The sequence below is a fragment of the Gopherus flavomarginatus genome, chromosome 2, assembly GCF_025201925.1.
Source record: "Gopherus flavomarginatus isolate rGopFla2 chromosome 2, rGopFla2.mat.asm, whole genome shotgun sequence".
Classification (NCBI taxonomy): Eukaryota; Metazoa; Chordata; order Testudines; family Testudinidae; genus Gopherus; species Gopherus flavomarginatus.
This window is the reverse complement of record NC_066618.1, coordinates 297,448,268-297,465,276: the sequence shown is the minus strand read 5'-3', so window position 1 is coordinate 297,465,276 and position 17,009 is coordinate 297,448,268. Positions and strand designations below refer to the sequence as shown.

General features: G+C 46.7%; 1 protein-coding gene and 1 long non-coding RNA gene across 6 annotated transcripts in view; one reads left to right on the top strand and one right to left on the bottom strand.

Moving 5' to 3' along the window:
• The window catches only part of LOC127045433 (uncharacterized), a 29,078-nt gene extending 23,654 nt beyond the window's left edge, over nt 1-5,424 (bottom strand). For 2 of the 3 annotated variants that reach the window (XR_007772703.1, XR_007772705.1), the window contains exons 1-2: nt 3,929-5,424; nt 2,796-2,953 (exon numbers count right to left, since the gene is read on the bottom strand). This is a non-coding gene — a long non-coding RNA (uncharacterized LOC127045433). The remainder of the gene's footprint in view (nt 1-2,795; nt 2,954-3,928) is intronic. The other variant, XR_007772704.1, reaches the window with a different exon arrangement.
• Nucleotides 1-17,009, top strand: part of LOC127045386 (lymphocyte antigen 6E-like) — an 810,322-nt gene that overhangs the window by 121,022 nt on the left and 672,291 nt on the right. The window contains exon 3 of one of the 3 annotated variants that reach the window (XR_007772664.1): nt 8,012-8,024. The exons of the other annotated variants lie outside the window; for them this stretch is intronic. The gene's annotated coding sequence lies outside the window, so the exon portion shown is untranslated. Of the gene's footprint in view, nt 1-8,011; nt 8,025-17,009 lie in introns of those variants that run through there. 3 annotated transcript variants of the gene reach the window in all.

Genomic DNA, 17,009 nt, shown 5'->3' with positions numbered 1-17,009 from the left:
AGATTTTTACCCCACTTCCCTAAATGGCCCCCTCAAAGACTGAACTCACAACCCTGGGTTTAGCAGGCCAATGCTCAAACCACTGAGCTATCCTTCCCCTCTACCTTCTCCACATTAATGTCAAGTATGCATTGAAAAAGGTCCCTTCCCCTGGCCTCTCCTCCCTCCCTGATTTATTGGGAACAGTTATTTAATTCCTTAGTACGTGCTGAGGAAAGAGTAGGCATGAATGATGGGCTTCAAAATAAAGCAATGGCAATGGATTGCACTAACTCATGAGACAGTGGCAGTGCCCTGAATTGATGCTAGGAGGTTGGTCAGTGCACTCCCCTTTCACTCCAGAGGTGTTCCCTCCAGTTAAGGGCTGACGGTAAGTCTGCACTGCCATGGCCCATCTGCTAGGTGACATTCATCCTTGTGCAGGGAGCCTGCCCAAGGGTGAGGCACGACTTGAGTCCGATTGAAGTCTATGGGGGACTCAAGTGGTGGTTAGACATTGTTCTGGCCTCTCTGCATGAGGTGAATTTCCTCCCTGGTGAATGTTGCCCTGGGAAGGATGGCACCTATAAATTATACAGTGCCTCCCACAGTGGGATCCAGGTCTATAACAAGAGCCCCTAGAGGAATTACAATAATAAATTAATAATATTATCCCCGGGGAGGAGGTTGCACTCCCAGAGAAGATGCAGTAAATAATGGGAGAGTTGGCAGAAGGGATGGAAACAGGCCAGACTGATTGTGAGAATGGACAGATCCAGCCAGGAAACAAGAGGAAGATCCAGAGACTGAGAAACACCACGCAGAGGGGGCACTTATTGCTCAGTCATCATGTATCTCCCTAGTGAGTCTCAGGGCAGGTCTGGTGGGTAGTGATTGATCTATCGGTGATCGATTTATAGTGTCTAATGTAGACACGATAAAATTGATCCCCCGATAGCGCTCCCCATCGACTTTTGAACTCCAGTTCACAAGAGGCAGAAGTGGAGTCAATAGGGGAGTGGCAGCAATCGACTTGCCGCCATCCTCACGGCCAGGTAAGTCGACCCAAGATACGCCGACCTTAGTTACGCTATTCACGTAGCTGAAGTCGGCATATTTTAGGTTGACACCCCCCCCCTGCCCCGCCCAGTGTAGACCAGGGCTCAGTGTCTGGAGCTGTCATAAACAGATAGCTAAGGGTTAATGTCTCTTACACCTGGAAAGAGGTAATCTGAAGCACCTGACCAGAGGACCAATCAGGAAACCAGACTTTTTCAAATCTGGGTGGAGGGAAGTGTGTGTGTGTCCTTTGTTCTTGGTCTTCTGCCTGTCTCTCTCTCGGCTATGGGAGGATTTCTGTTTCCTGCTTTCTAATCTTCTGTTTCCAAGTTGTTAGTACAGAGATCATAATACAATAGGGGTTATTGTTTTGGTTTTTTTTGTATTTACATGTGTGTAGTTGCTGGAATGTGTTAAATTGTATTCTTTTTGAATAAGGCTGTTTATTCATATTTCTTTTAAGAAATTGACCCTGTATTTGTCACCTTAATACAGAGAGACCATTTTTATGTATTTTTCTTTCTTTTTACATAAAGCTTTCTTTTTAAGACCTGTTGGAGTTTTTCTTTAGTGGGGAACTCCAGGGAATTGAGTCTGTGCTCACCAGGGAATTGGTGGGAGGAAGAAGTCAGGGGGAAATCTGTGTGTGTTAGATTTACTAGCCTGACTCTGCATTCCCTCTGGGTGAGGGGGGAAGAGAGATTAGCTCTCGGTACTTCTGTTTTCCAAGGCTGGAAACGGGGAGGGTGGAATCCCTCTGTTTAGATTCACAGAGCTTGTTTCTGTGTATCTCTCCAGGAACACCTGGATGGGGGAAGGGAAAAGGTTTATTTCCCTTTGTTGTGAGACTCAAGGGATTTGGGTCTTGGGGTCCCCAGGGAAGGTTTGGGGGGACCAGAGTGCCCCAAAACAGTCTAATTTTTTGGGTGGTGGCAGCTTTACGAGGTCCAAGCTGGTAACTAAGCTTGGAGGTTTTCATGCTAACCCCCATATTTTGGACGCTAAGGTCCAAATCTGGGACTAGGTTATGATAGGAGCTCCCAGGAAACGGGCATGCTTCCAGTTTGTCTAACTTCAATGTTGCTGACCTTTCAGCTTTCCAGTGCAGGAGAATGTCCATGAGTGGATCATGGTGCTTGTAAGACACAGGTAGGGGAGAGACAGCAAGATCAAGAGACAGCCTTGGTAGGGTAAACTGAGAGGCACAAGTCTGGGACTTTTCAGCTTGGAAAAGAGACGATGAAGAGGGGATATAACAGAGGTCTATAAAACCTTGACTGGTGTGGAGAAAGTGATTAAGGAAGTGTTATTTACTCTGTCACATAACACAAGAACCCGGGGTCACCCAATGAAAATAATAGCCAGCAGGTTTAAAACAAACCAAAGGAAGTACAGTACTTCACACAACACACAGTCAACCTGTGGAATTTCTTGCCAAGGGTTGTTGTGAAGGCCAAAAGTATATGTGGGTTCAAAAAAGAACTATATAAATTCATGGAGAATAGGTCCAGCAATGGCTATTAGCCAGGATGGTCTGGGTTAGGGTGACCAGACAGCAAGTGTGAAAAATCGAGACAGGGGGTAAGGGGTAATAGGAGCCTATTTAAGAAAAAGATCTAAAAATCGAGACCATCCCTATAAAATCGGGACATCTGGTCATCCTAGTTAGGGATGCAGCCCCATGCTCTGCGTGACCCTGGCCTCTGTTTGTCAGAAGCTGGAAATGGGTGACAGAGGATGGATCACTTGACGATTACCTGTTCTGTTCATTCTCTCTGAAGCACTTGGCATTGGCCACTGTGGGAATACAGGATACTGGTTTAGATGGACCATTGATCTGACTCAGTATGGCCGTTCTTATGTTCACAAGAGTCTGAGACAGCAGCAGGATTTATGTCCTCTGAGTCAGGTGTTCCTGTTCAAAAGATCACTTGTGAGAAGAGCCAGTTAGGAATTTTTCAACAAACTGTTTTTTCACCCCCAAAATACTGATTTGTGAAACTTCACAAAATGGGATTGGTTTTCGCAAATCTCCCGCCTCCAACAATTTTGGAAAGAAAGTTTTAAAATTGTAGAAACATCCTGTTTTGACATTATTGAACTAGAAATTCTGGGTTTGTTGAGTCAAAGCAAATTTTAATTTAGCTATTTTAATAAATTTAGACTCCAAGAAAAAAATGGTTGCAATCAAAATGAAATGTTTTGAAATTATTGACACAAAACATTTTGATTGACCCCAAACAAAATCATTTTCATATTTTTGGTACATGAAATTTTCTGAGATTTTTCACATTCCTTCCTGATACAGGACAGGAAGTTTTTTTGATACCCTGAAAAAATTCACATGATGGGAAAACCATTTCCTGTCTACTTCTATTTATAAGCTTATGAAACACGATAATTTAAGTCAGCATTTCTGAAACTATTAAAAGTTGAGCCCCCTTTAGGAAAAGAAAACCAAATTTGTTCTTCTGAAAAAAGGTCAAAATTTCTCAATTTGTATACATCTTCTGTGCTCCTTTATGTCCCCAGTTTGGGAAATATTGATGTAGATCATCATAATATAATCCTTCCTCTCCTTTCTTACCTGCTTTGATGAGCAGTGAAATAATTAACAAAATGGGAGTTAAAATAGCATCTCTGGCATCTAATAGCACCCATTGAAAGCTATTGTTTCAGGCACTCTGCAAACTCAGGCAGACATTGCTGCATCAGCTAAACTTGTGTCACATTTTGAAGGTTGTTTTCACAGCCATAAGACTAATTATGTTTTGACTAAAATGAAAACTGACTCTGGAAAACAATAGAGGTCTCTCCATACTGCACCCTTGGCAAGAACTTCAGTTTGTTCCCCACGCTTTGGGAAATACTGATTTAAAATGAGATTTACCAAATAGACCTCCTTTTCTGAGGTGTGCAGGAAAATGCTCAGTTGAGGGGTCCAGTCTGCAAAATTGCACAGAAAAAAAGAAGAATTATGTTCAGAATTGCACCTGCAGCATCAGTGCACGTGGCAGTTCTCTGCACATGCTCTTTTGCACACTTTACTTCCCGCTTGCATGCCACAGCTCATGCAACACATTTCCCACTGAGCTAAGTGGTGTTTACATACAAATCTCATAATATTCCTTTGCAGCATTAATATAGCTCGCATCTAAGTCCATTTGGTGATCTCAGTGCTGTGGGGTTCTCATCCACTGTTTTATAGATGGGCAAATTGAGGCATGCAGCAATTTGCCCAAGGTCACTAGCAGTCAGGAATAGAACCCAGGCCCACCCCAGCTCTAACCACTACACTTTGCTGCCTCTCCCTAATAGGTACAAGTGCATAGTGGAGCGATTCTATACAGCAGCCCTGTATTCTGTCTAGCGCTGGCTGTTTCTGTACTTTGACATGTCTCCAGAACCCCCACCACTTGGCTTATCTGAAGCTGTTTGACTGCTTCCCTTCACTGAAGAACACGAGCGTCTTCTGGGTAAAATCAGTAGCAATGGGGACATTCCTAATGGAGCCTCTGGGGTCTGGTGCTTGGTTTAGATTTTATTATTTCCCCTCCTTTTATAAAACCCTGAATCTGTTGGACACGTCTAATCACACACAGGCCCAGACCTGGCTCGGACATCACGGCAGAGGATGCTCTGAGGGTCTGCATGGATGTGTCCTTATTGCACTTTGCACTGAGCATATTCTACATGCCAGCATGCCCCTCCTCTTGCAAATCGAGCCCTTTAAAGGACAGAGGTGACGCTGTTACCGCCGCAGGTGTCCCCTCTCCGCCCAAGCTAGAATTCCTTGGGCAATCCCCATCACCAGACCACAGGGAGATTACAGCCCAGGCGAGAATGGAACAAAGGGCAGCAAAGATTGTATCAAGCTGGAAGATCATAGCGAAGGAGTAACGTCTTTGTGGTTGCACAACTGGAGACTCGGAAGGGATCTCACGGAAATTTTCAAAAACTGGAACCAATAGTGCAGGCAGGGTCATAATACAAACACAAGGGATCCAGGAGTGAAGCAGGAATTCGGGCAAAGGGGAGCAGAAATGATGCAGGAAGGTGATTGATAGAGCTTGGATTTTGTGAAGCAGATTCGGTCCTGACTGCTTTGGGGACTTGGCTGGGTCAGGGCTAAACGTGGCTTTCATGAAAGCAAAAGTTCCTAGCTCTTTTCCTTGCAAAATACAACCCGAAGGGCAGGTGTTCAGATACCAAGGGGACAGATGTCGTGGAAGACGCTGAAGAGAATAGATGGCAAAGGGAGGAAGTTAGTCAGTGAGTTTGCCTCTAGATCCCAGGTTATTCGCAAGAGCCAGCGTTAACGAGACACAATGAGAACGTAGAGTGCTATGCTCAAGACACAATGGCTCCCAGTTGTGATTAATCAGGCTGAGATTTTGTCACGGTTATTTTTAGTAAAAGTTGTGGACAGGGCACAGACAATAAACAAAAATTCACGGGCGCCCGTGACCTGTCTGTGACTTTACTAAAAACAACCGGGGGGGGGCGGGAGGGCTAAGTGAGGGGGGAGGAATGACAGCTGAAGTCCCAGGGCAAGGACTGACAAGCCGAGCCCCCCCACCATGGGGGGCACACAACCCGCACTCTGGGGCTGGCTGCGGGGCAGAGGCACACAGTCCTGGCTCCAACCCCAGCTCCAGCCCCCACTGCAAGCCGCAGGGCAGGGGTGCCCAGTCCTGATTCCAGCCCCAGCAGCAGGGCAGGGGCACACAGTCCCACCTCCAGCCCCGGCTTCAGCCATGGACAGCTGAAGCCAAAGAAGTCCCAGAGGTTTGGTAAAGTCACGGAATCCGTGACTGCTGTGACAAATCGTAGCCTGAATGATTACTCACACTAAGTCAAGATAAAGGTATCAGGCCTGCTCACAATCACTGCCCCATTAATGGCCCCCTTCAGCTAGGGTGGCCAGTTTTGGTCAGGCGTATTCCTGGAGGTTTCATCACTTGACATAATCTCTAATTAAAGATTCATTGTTAATTCCTGGAGACTCCAGGACAATCCTGGAGGCTTGGCAACCCTACCCCCAGCTCTATTTTTCACAACATCATAATACTTAGCTCTTTTCAGCCACAGATCTCAAGGCCTTTCCTAAAGCAGAGTAATTGCTGATCTCCCCATGACATAGTTGGAGAAACTGAGGTACACACACTAGCCCAAGCTCACACAGCTGGTTAGTAGCAGAGGCAGGTCTGAGAACCCAAGTCTCCTCAGGCTTTCAGCCATGTTGTCTTCCTTCTTAGATGCTTGCAAACAGGTTAAATGCTACACCACAACATATTCTACAGGCTCATAAGAACATGGTGAAGGTGTGTGTGTGTATATGTGTGCGTGCAATCGTGCAGGGGTATTTCAGTACTTTCTCTTATGACATCTTAGCTAAATACATGTTCACGTTACTTAAGGACAGCTTCTCCACACCCGCCCACACTATTTTTCAAAGCACAGTAGTATCTCCTCCCGGGATGGATGATTAGCATCATGTTAATTTGTCTTTGCCCTGTGGTGTTTGTTACACAAGACAGACACACCCTGGAACATTGTAAATTGACCGCGTTGTACAGAATTTGAAAAACAAATACCTCAGGAGTTGGATTACCATTTTATAAGGTCATTTCACTGAGTTCATCTAAGAACATCACCACAGTCATAGGCATTGAGAGGGAGAGTTTCTGAGGCTATGGTGGTGCTGGGTTGTGTAAGATAGGATAGGAACCCAAAGCTTTAAATCTAGGAGATGATGTTATAATGATGCGATTAAAAAAGTCCACAGGGAAATCCATTATCTCAGAATCAAAGGCGCAAGAGGTAGATAGAGAGGATATATCTAGTTTTGTATATCACAGCCATCACTATAGTATCTGAGAATATAACGGGGTGTCTCCATCCTGGGGAACAGTGACTCTGAAAATGACTTGGGGACTTCTGGTGGATAATCAATGGCACACAAGTGCAACATTGCAATCCTTGGGAAATACTGAGTAGGAGTAAGAGGTTATTCTACCTCTGTGTTTTGCACTGGTGAGACCATTGCTGGACTCCTGTGTCCAGTTCTGGTATCCACAGTTCAAGCAGGATGTTGATAAATTGGAGATGGTTAAGAGCAGTGGTTCTCAACCAGGGATGCATGTACCTCTGGGGGTACTCGGTGATCTTCCATGAGGTGCATCAACTCATCAAGATATTTGCCTAGTTTTACAACAGATGAAGTAAGTACAAACTAAAATTTCATACAATCACCTGTTTATACTGCTCTATGTACTATACACCGAAATGTAAGTATGATATTTGCGTTCCAATTGATTTATTTTATAGTTATATGGTGTGATGAACTGGGAATGTTCTTAATGTTTTCTCTGAATACTACGTGGGGGCCTCAGTTGCTGGCTGACCCTCTGTCACGTAGCAACTAATGGCCAGGCCCTTCACCCCCTGCAAGGGGATGCTAAAGGTGTGGGAGACAAAGAGTTCAGGTGACCTCCTGGCCCGGGAAAGGAACTGAGCAGAGGAGAAGGGGCTGGAGGGGGTGTCACTCTGGAGCTGGCTGGGGACGAGGAATGAAGTGCAGATGTGGGGATCTGGCTCACTGCCCCCAGAATGGACCCGGCCAAGAGGTCCGGTTTGTGGTACCTACAAGCTCTGATTTAGACCATGTTCCTGTCATCGAATAAACCTCTGTTTTACTGGCTGGCTGAGAGTCATGTTTGACTGCAAAGTGGGGGTGCAGGACCCTGTGGCTTCCCCAGGACCCTGCTGGGGCGGGCTTGCGGTGAGAAGCGCACGGAGGGGCAGAGGATGCTGAATGCTTCAAGGAGAGACCCAGGAGGTGAAGACGTGTGAGCTTCTTGCCCTGAAAAAGTCTGCTCCAAGGGAGAGGAGGCTACCCAAGGTCCCGACTGGCTTTGTGGGGAGCAGTTCCAGAGCATCGCCCAGGGACTCCATGACATATTGTAAAAAGGAGAAAGTCAGCAATTTTTCAGTACTAGTTTGGCTGTGACACTTACGTATTTTTATGTCTGGTTTTGTAAGCAGTCATTTTTAAGTGAAATGAAACTTGCAGGTATACAAGACAAGTCAGACTCCTGAAAGGGGGACAGTAGTCTGGAAGGGTTGAGAGCCACTGGTTTAGAGGGAAGAGCCATGAGAATGATTAACGGATGAGAAAACCTGCTTTACAGTGTTAGACCTAAGGAGCTCAATCAAGTTAGGTTAACACAGAGAAGGTTAAAGGGCACAAATTTGAGTAGAGAGGATAATAAACCATTGGAACAACCTCCAAAAAGAGGTGGTGGATTCTCCATCACTGGCCATTTTTAAATCAAGATTGGATATTTTTTTCAAGATGCTGCTTTAGTTTTAACAGGAATTAATTCAGAGAAGTCCTATGGTTTATGTCATACAGGAGGTCAGACTAGATCAGTGGTTCTCAAACTTACTTGATCGTGCCCCTACTTCTTTGTATCTGTAGTAATTTATTCCCACTGCCACACAAGTGCCTGTACTGATATGAATACCACTCTGCTTTCAGAGCTGGGCAGCCAGAGAGCGCTGGGTGGCTGCTTCTCATGCCCCCCACCCCCGAATACATTTCGCGCCCCTCTCAGTTTGAGATCCTCTGGACTAAATGATCACAGTGGTCCCTCGAGGCTTTATAGTCTATGATTTCTGGTTTATCCAATCTGTTTGTCATCCCCTGTTGGATAGACAGAGAGATTAGATCTGTCTAGAGTTCCCTACTTCACCCATCACTGAGGTATCTGAAAGCCTACCTAGGGTTTATCCTATCTAGCGCTCATCACCTAGGTTAGATCTGTCTCTCCCACCCCCTCTGCCAGTGCAGCACTGTTCATTACAATCCATTTCTGGGGATTTACTCAATCTACAGTTGTTTTTAAAGCTCCATGTTAAGGGGCTTTTCCCCTCTTCCTTATGGCTGGATCTAAAAACCTTTGAAGCCCATAGAAATCTCCCAATGGTTTTAATGGGCGTTGGATCAGGATTGTCAGAGACAGACTTCTCCAGCACAGTTCTTTATGTTCTCAGACACCATGCTGATGGGTAAACATATACAAACCACACTGGACTGATTTAATTCCAGTCTTTCTGTCGATATTCCCTTCACTGCAGTAAAATAAGCATTAGATAAGTTCATGGTGGAGAGGTCCATCAGTGGCTACTAGCTAAGATGGTCAGGGATGCAACCCCATGCTCTGAGTGTCCCTAAACTTCCAACTGTTCTGCAGAAAAGGACCTAGGGGTTATGGTGGATGAGAAGCTGGATATGAATCAACAGTGTGCCCTTGTTGCCAAGAAAGCTAAAGGCATTTTGGGCTGCATAAGTAAGGGCATTGCCAGCAGATCAAGGGATGTGATCATTCCTTTCTATTTGACATTGGTGAGGCCTCATCTGGAGTACTGTGTCCAGTTTTGGGGCCCACACTACAAGAAGGATGTGGACAAACTGGAAAAAGTCCAGCAGAGGGCAACAAAAATGATTAGGGAGCTGGAGCACATGGTTTATGAGGAGAGGCTGAGGAAACCGGGATTGTTTAGTCTGCAGAAGAGAAGAATGAGGGGGGATTTGATAGCTGCTTTCAACTACCTGAAGGGGGGCTCCAAAGAGGATGGCCCTAGACTGTTCTCAGTGGTACCTGATGACAGAACAAGGAGTAATGGTCTCAAGATGCAGCAAGGGAGGTTTAGGTTGTATATTAGGAAACACTATTTCACGAGGAGAGTGGTGAAGCACTGTAATGGGTTACCTAGGAAGGTCATGGAATCTCCTTCCTTAGAGGTTTTTAAGGTCAGGCTGAACAAAGCCCTGGTTGGGATGATTTAGTTGGGGATTAGGTCCTGCTATGAGCAGGGAGTGGGACTAGATGACCTCCTTACGTCCCTTCCAACCCTGATATTCTATGATTCTATGAACTGCCAGAAGCTGGGATGGGATGTCAGGAAATAGATCACTCCAAATTGCCCTGTTCTGTTCCTTCCCTCCGAAGCACCTAACACCAGACACAATCAGGAGACAGGATGCTGAGCTAGAAAAACCATTGGTCTGACCCAGTATGGATGTTCTTTTGTTCTTATATTCACTAAATAATTCCAATCCCTCCTTGGTGTTTGCACACTCAAGGACCAGAGGCAATTATAGAGTAGCCATGGAGGTGTCAATGCTTTGAGAAGCTAGATGTAACTAGTTCTTATCTTTCTAATCATTCCGTCATAAATGCTTTTAACTCCCTCCAGTTTGTCAATATCTGTTTGTTATCATTGGTGTTATGGCAGCGTCCAGAGAGCCTGGGTGACAGGCTGACAGTTTCCTGTAATATCCTGAACAAATCTTATGGAATTACGATAAACTTTATTGAATTCAGTTAAACCTTAGTGACTTAGGGTTTACTCCTTTGGAGTTCACTGTATTACAAATGCAAACAGTGGTGTATTGAGATTGCATGGAATTTCTTGAGTAGAATGACAAGATTTATGCAATCTCTGGAGGTATGTGGCAGTTCAAAGGGCTTTTTGGAACAATATCCGTGAAGGGGATTTCCTTAGGAAATATCCTGAGGTGAGAGGAATGCCAATTCTTCCCCTCCAAAGCCAACTCTTTGAAGATATGCCTTGAGGAAAGTGGCACATTGTGTTCTAATTACCTGCTTCTGGGAACTCCAGATCAAAGACTCCTGATCTGTATAGAAAGGAAACTGAACATAGTATGAACATGCTTGTTCTGAGCTGAAGCTTTGGTAAGCTTGTATCCACAAAGATGCCCCTAGGGTGGGCATTAACACATTGCACTGGCCAACACCAGAAGACTGGACATTGGGCTAGATGGACCATTGGTCTGATCCAGTATGGCCATTCTTATGTTGCTATGCTGGAGCCCAAATGAGAGGTGGGATGAATTCTAGATGAGAAAAGCCACATTCATGGTACTGTGTGATGCTTGCCCCAGCCTTATGGGCGCAAGGACACGAGAATGAGAGCTGCCCTATCTTTGGAGGAGCACGTGCACTGTAGAAGCTGGCTACTCCAGACCGCTACCAATGGGTCGCTAACCAGTTCAGAGTGGGAAAGTTGACGTGTTGCTGGAAGTGTGCAGGGCCATTAATCGCATCCTGCTCTGAAAGACCGTGACTCTGGGCACCATGTGTGACATTGTGGATGGCTTTTCACAAATGGGCTTCCCTGACAGTTGAGGGGTGATAGATGGCATGCATATTCCAATTCTGGCATCAGATCACCTAGCCATCGAGTACATTAATTGCAAGGGGTATTTCTCAATGGTTCTCCAGGCACTTGTGGATCACCGTGGGCATTTCACAGACATTAACGCAGGCTGGTTAATCTTTCACACATCTTTCGGCACACTGGCCTGTTCAGGAAGCTGCAAGCAGGGACTTTCTTCCTAGACTTTCTTCCCAGGGACTTTCATGATAGGGGAAGTCGAAATGCCCATTGTGATCCTGGGAGATGCTGCCTACCCCTTAATGCCGTACGTAGCTCATGAAGCCATACCCGGGGCACCTTGATAGCAGCAAGGACCCGTTCAACAGCAGGCTGAGCAAATTTAGAATGACTGTTGAATGCGCTTTTGGCTGTTTAAAGGCAGCTGGTACTGCCTATATGGGAGGCTGGACATGGCCAGTGACAATATTCCTATGCTTATAGCTGTGTGCTGTACGCATCATAATATTTGTGAAGGGAAGGGTGAAAGCTTCACTCGGGGCTGGACCGCAGAAGCTCAGTGCCTGGAGGCTGAATTTGAACAGCTAGAGAGCAGGGCTATTAGAGGGGCCCAGTGCAGGGCCATAAGGATCAAGGATGCCTTGAGGCTGCAATCTGAAGCTGAGGCCATGGCTACACTTACAGTTCTGCAGTGCTGGTAGTTACAGCTGTGTTCGTACAGCTGTGTAGGGCCAGCGCTGCAGTGTGGCCACACTGACAGCTACTAGCACTGCAGTGTGGCCACATTTGCAGCATTTGCAGCGCTGTTGGGAGTGGTGCATTGTGGGCAGCTATCCCAGCATTCAAGTGGCTGCAACGTGCTTTTCAAAAGAGGGGAGTGGGGTGGAGTGTGACAGGGAGCGTGGGAGAGACAGAGAGAGTGGATTTTTGGAGCTGACACTGTTCTCAGCTCCCTGCCTTGCAAGTTGTAAGGTCTGGAAGATACACAGTGCCTACCTTCAATCATTTTAAAAGGTTTGACCTTTCCCCCACCTGTCTCTTATTCACTGAATGCTAATTATGCACTCCTAAATAGTCGTCAGACCACATAAACAGTTGCTCAACATTACCCCTCCCCCCTCTCTCCTCAAGCAAACAGCTTTGAACATTCCAAAGCAATTCTCCTGCCTTCGCTGGCTCGCTCGCTGGAGCACAGAGCAGCTGTGTTTGTTTTTTAGCAAGCAGCTACGAGGAGATCGGAGTTCAGCCATTCTTCTGGTTTGTTGTGGACAGGAATTCTGGGATACCTCCTTATACCCCGGAGGCCAATAAAAGCGCTGGTGGTGTCCACACTTGCTGACCAGCGCTGCATCACCAGCGCTGGAATCGCTAACCCGAGGCAGACCAGGTGTACAGCCAGCGCTGCAACCAGGGAGTTGCAGCGCTGGCTGTGCTTTGCAAGTGTGGCCACATCCTGAGCTGCAGCGCTGTAACCCCCTCACCAGTTCTGCAACTCTCCAGTGTAGCCAAGCCCTCTAAGCCACTAATAATTGTTGCTATGCTCCGGAGTGCTGTGCTTGCAATGCTAGGAGGTGATTATGGTTGGTGCAGACGATGCGCTGTGAAAGTTTAAGAAAACTGCCTGTGGCTTTGCAGGGCTCTGTTTACTATCAATTAATGGAATAAAGATGCTTTCAAACAAAACCATTATTTTATTAAACAACAGGAGGAGAGAGACAAACAAAAAATCACAACAGCACTGTGGGGGATGGGGGAAGGGAGGGTCCCAAGAGGAGGTGGGGTCCCGGGATGGTGAAAGATTTGTGTATGTCCAGGGATCATATGCAACCTTGCCCTTTGGAGTATAGTGCAGTGAGTGCTGTACTTCAGCAGGGCCAAACTGCAGAGGGATGGGTGTTGAGTGCAGTGGGCAGTGGGAGTCTGCAGCGCGGGACGGTGGCGGGGCAGGAGTGGAATGCAGCGAATACAGACTGGAGCCAGGAGGTTAAGAGTGTGTTGGCAATGTCTGGGAGGGCACATGGGAAGGAGTTTTGTGACAGCAGCTGCAGGGGAGGGCGAGTGCACAGCTGCTTGGTTTGCAGTGCTAGCAGCACCTGGAGCACGTCTGTTTGGTACTCCATAACATTTAAGAGCCGCTCTGTGGCTTCATTCTGGCCACCTGGAAAGATGCGCTGAGACCACTGCATGCGTTGCCGAGCAAACACGAAGGGGACTTTCAAAATTCCCAAGGAATTTAAGGGGTGGGGCTCACAGTTGGTCACCTGAGGGCAGGGCAGTAGAGTTCAAACCGATGATTAGAGAGGCAAGAACAGCCATTGTGGGACATCTCCCAGAGGCCAATGGCAGCGCTGTAATCGACCAGGGTGTCTGCACTGGCACTGCAGTGCTGTAGCCCTGGCGCAGAAAGCGTTAAGCCTCTCATTGGGATGGGTTTTTTACAGTGCTGCAACGGCCCAGTTTCTGCGCACTAAGTGGCTCGACAGTGTGTCCATCTCGGGAGTTACAGCGCAGAAAGCTGCTTTACTGCGCAGAAACTTGGCAGTGTAGACAAGGCCCCCTTCTCTGAGAAGAAAGCAAGCAAGTGTCCAGGGTTATCTCTGGGAATCACACCGTGAAGGCAAAGTAGAAGTGGCTGAGTGATGTCTTGTCAGCATGTTGGGAAGGCTTCCCTTAAGTGGAGCCATTATGACATACCATCCAATTGTCCTGGCTGCACCCAGGGAGGTACTTTTGCTCTGACCTTCTTGATGCTCGGCTTTCTATTGGCACAGCCAAAAGGTAAATGCCACCTTTCAGAAACAATGCCGGCTTCCTTCTCTGTTCCCAGAGCCCTGATCTGAAGATTCCTCTCCCCGTCACCGGCCCCACCTCATGTTCTACATGGCAGTGGAAATTTTTATTAGTGACATTTCTAGGGTTACCATGAATTCCTGCGGTGGCAATGCCTGCTATGGAAGCAAAAAATCCATTTTCTTCTCCAAAAACCTTCTGAGCTTGAGCTGGGAAAGAAATATCCTGAAGGACGTGAGCATAACACATTTGTACAGTGTGTGCTGACAGAAAAGTGACAGCCCAAATGGGAGGAATAATAGACCCAGGGGATGCAACCTCTTGTGGACCACAGATGTGTTAGCCTAGCTGCCCTGCACAGGGGAAACAGGTAACAGGTTTGCAAAGTATGTGTCATGTTCCCCGTTCCCCCTTCTATGCTAATCTACATAAAGGATAACAACTTACTACCTCCAAATGCTAGCGGAGCTGCCCCTTTGGCTCGACAGTGAGAATCCCATGGTACTGAAGACCCTGGGTTTTATCCCCATTGACAATCTTAATGCTTGCATTTGTATAGTCACTTTCTAATTAAGATCCAAATTCCACCCTCTGCTGGAGTGAATGTGGGTCCTCCTGTCCATTGTGGTGTGGACATAATATTGATTCGCAAATATCAGAGATCTGATGGGATTCCTATATAGGGTAAGCATTAAGGAGCAAAGGCTCCTGATCTCTTCATAGCCAGAGAAGTCCCAAGCAGAAGGCCTGCTGTGGCTCTGTTCCATGGGGACAGAGGGTGAGAAAAGACCAACCAGGAAAGTCCTACCACCACAGGCCTGGGTGGGCCAGGGTAACAGAGTGAACGTTGTCAGTAATCTACAGGAAACCACAAGCTGCACTGTGGAGAAGCTCCATTACAGCAGGTTCTTCTAGCAAACGTAATCAAATAGGGAGGCAGCAGACCACAGGCTCCCCGCCATGCGAGTGGTGAGCGGGCCATCAGGGGGAAGAGGCCGAGCAGGGGCGGGGCCTCAAGGTGGAGGGCGGGTAGAGCAGGGGTCAAGGTTATGGTTTGGGCTCCAGGGCCCACAAAAGATTAGTCCAGCCCTCCAGGTGCTGTGCACCTCCTATTTTTTTTCAGTAGGTGCTTGACCCTAGACTACCATAGAATCGGTGTTTATGCAGCAGGCCCTGCCAGCTGAAAACTCTGTTTTGCAACCCGGCACAGCCCAAAAAGGGTTGAGAACACGGAGCACTGTCATGTGCCAGGCCATTGCCAGGTGATTCATTCTGGCCACTTGGAGAGATGCGCTGAGACCACAGCACGCGTCACCGAGCAAACAGGAAGGGGACTTTTCAAGATTCCCAAGGAATTTAATGGGTGGGGCTCACAGTTGGTCAAAGGAACTGTTGATCACACTGGTTGATTTCACCCATATAATTGTTACTGGGGCATTTGATGCACTGGTTGAGGTACTCCATGGGATGCAGGTAAACCAGGTGCCAACTCTTCCAAGTCTTTAGGCATCAGCTGAGGACTGACACATTCATAGCTGGAAACCAGACCAGCTCACCTGATGTTTATATCATTCAGGATATGTGATGGGTACTTTGTAAGGATGTGTTTAGATTCTATGAAACGCTTGTAAGATGCTGCATGCATTAATCTCACTTGTAATGCCGGTATTCCATGCTACAAGGAAATGCAGGAAGAGGCAAAATATCAGCCTTTATTTGCATGGCTGATATCCACTATGCCTGGTGAACATTTTGGTTAAAATTCATTTAAGTTTAGGATGTAGGAGTAATGATAATGCTATAAATAAAATAATACTGGTACTATCCTTATTATGTGACTAACAGGCAACAGAACTGTACTTAATATGCCCTAAAAGAGGGTTCACCATAAACTAAACCTCAATCATGTACTGCTGGGGAGTGAGACTTCACCATGAGTTGAACAGAAAAGGGGGAGAAATATTCTGTAGGGAAGATTGACTATCTGCTAGCAAGGACTGTGTTTGAGGCACCTATAAAACACTGCTCCTAGGTGCCCTGACTTCATCCAACACTGTTTCCTTCTAGCTCTCCAGGCTTATCCTACACCCCATCCCGCTGGCTCCTTCCCTATCTGCTTGGGGGGATGAGGGATAGAGATCTCCCTTATTGCTTGGGGCACCCTGAGTGAGAGATCAGGGACTCATTCTCCCTAGGAAGAAATATTACACGTTAGTGTGCAAAACTTGACCCCTCTAGGGCCAGGTGTGGGAGAGGGAAAGAATGGCCTAAGCCATTTTAGCAGCATGTAAAGCAGCAGAGGACACAATGGGTGGTGTAGAATAGCCCCCATATACCTGAGAAATGCATGATATTCTAGTGCTTCTGTGAATAGTGGAGATGAATATTGTGTCTAGCAAACTGTAAGTCTTTAGTTTTTTGCTTGCGTAAACTAAGCAACAATAATTTCCATAATACGATGCTGGGATTGCGTGTCATGCTGAAGCCTAGAATGTCTGTTGAGACAGTGTGAAGTGGTAGAAACAGCTACAAGCATGTGAGACAAAAGTCAGATCTGACAGGATAAGGGTGAAGGAAGACAGGTCTCTCAGTGCTAGTATAGCGAAGGCCATTCTTACTATGAACTGAAAAGGGGTTAATTAGAGACATCTGACTCCAGTTAAGAGGTTGCCAGTGACCTTCCAAAATCCCTGTTCTGCTAAGGGAGCAAGAGGAGGTTGAAGAAATAAGTTGCAGCAGTGAGAAAAGGTTTCTCCTAGGTAGAGGCATGTTCTCCTCCCTCTCAGGGAAACACTGAGCTTACTTCTGTTTGGGGAACAGCTGGGGACCAGAACCCTGCACCAACGTTCTGGTGGGCACAAGGAAATATGTTTCTTTTGCATTGTGGGTTTTCTCCCGTAAGAGATCAACTCAGGACTGCCTTGGCAATGTTGTAAATAAACCAAAGAGAAGAACTAAAAACCTCCAGCGTAGGA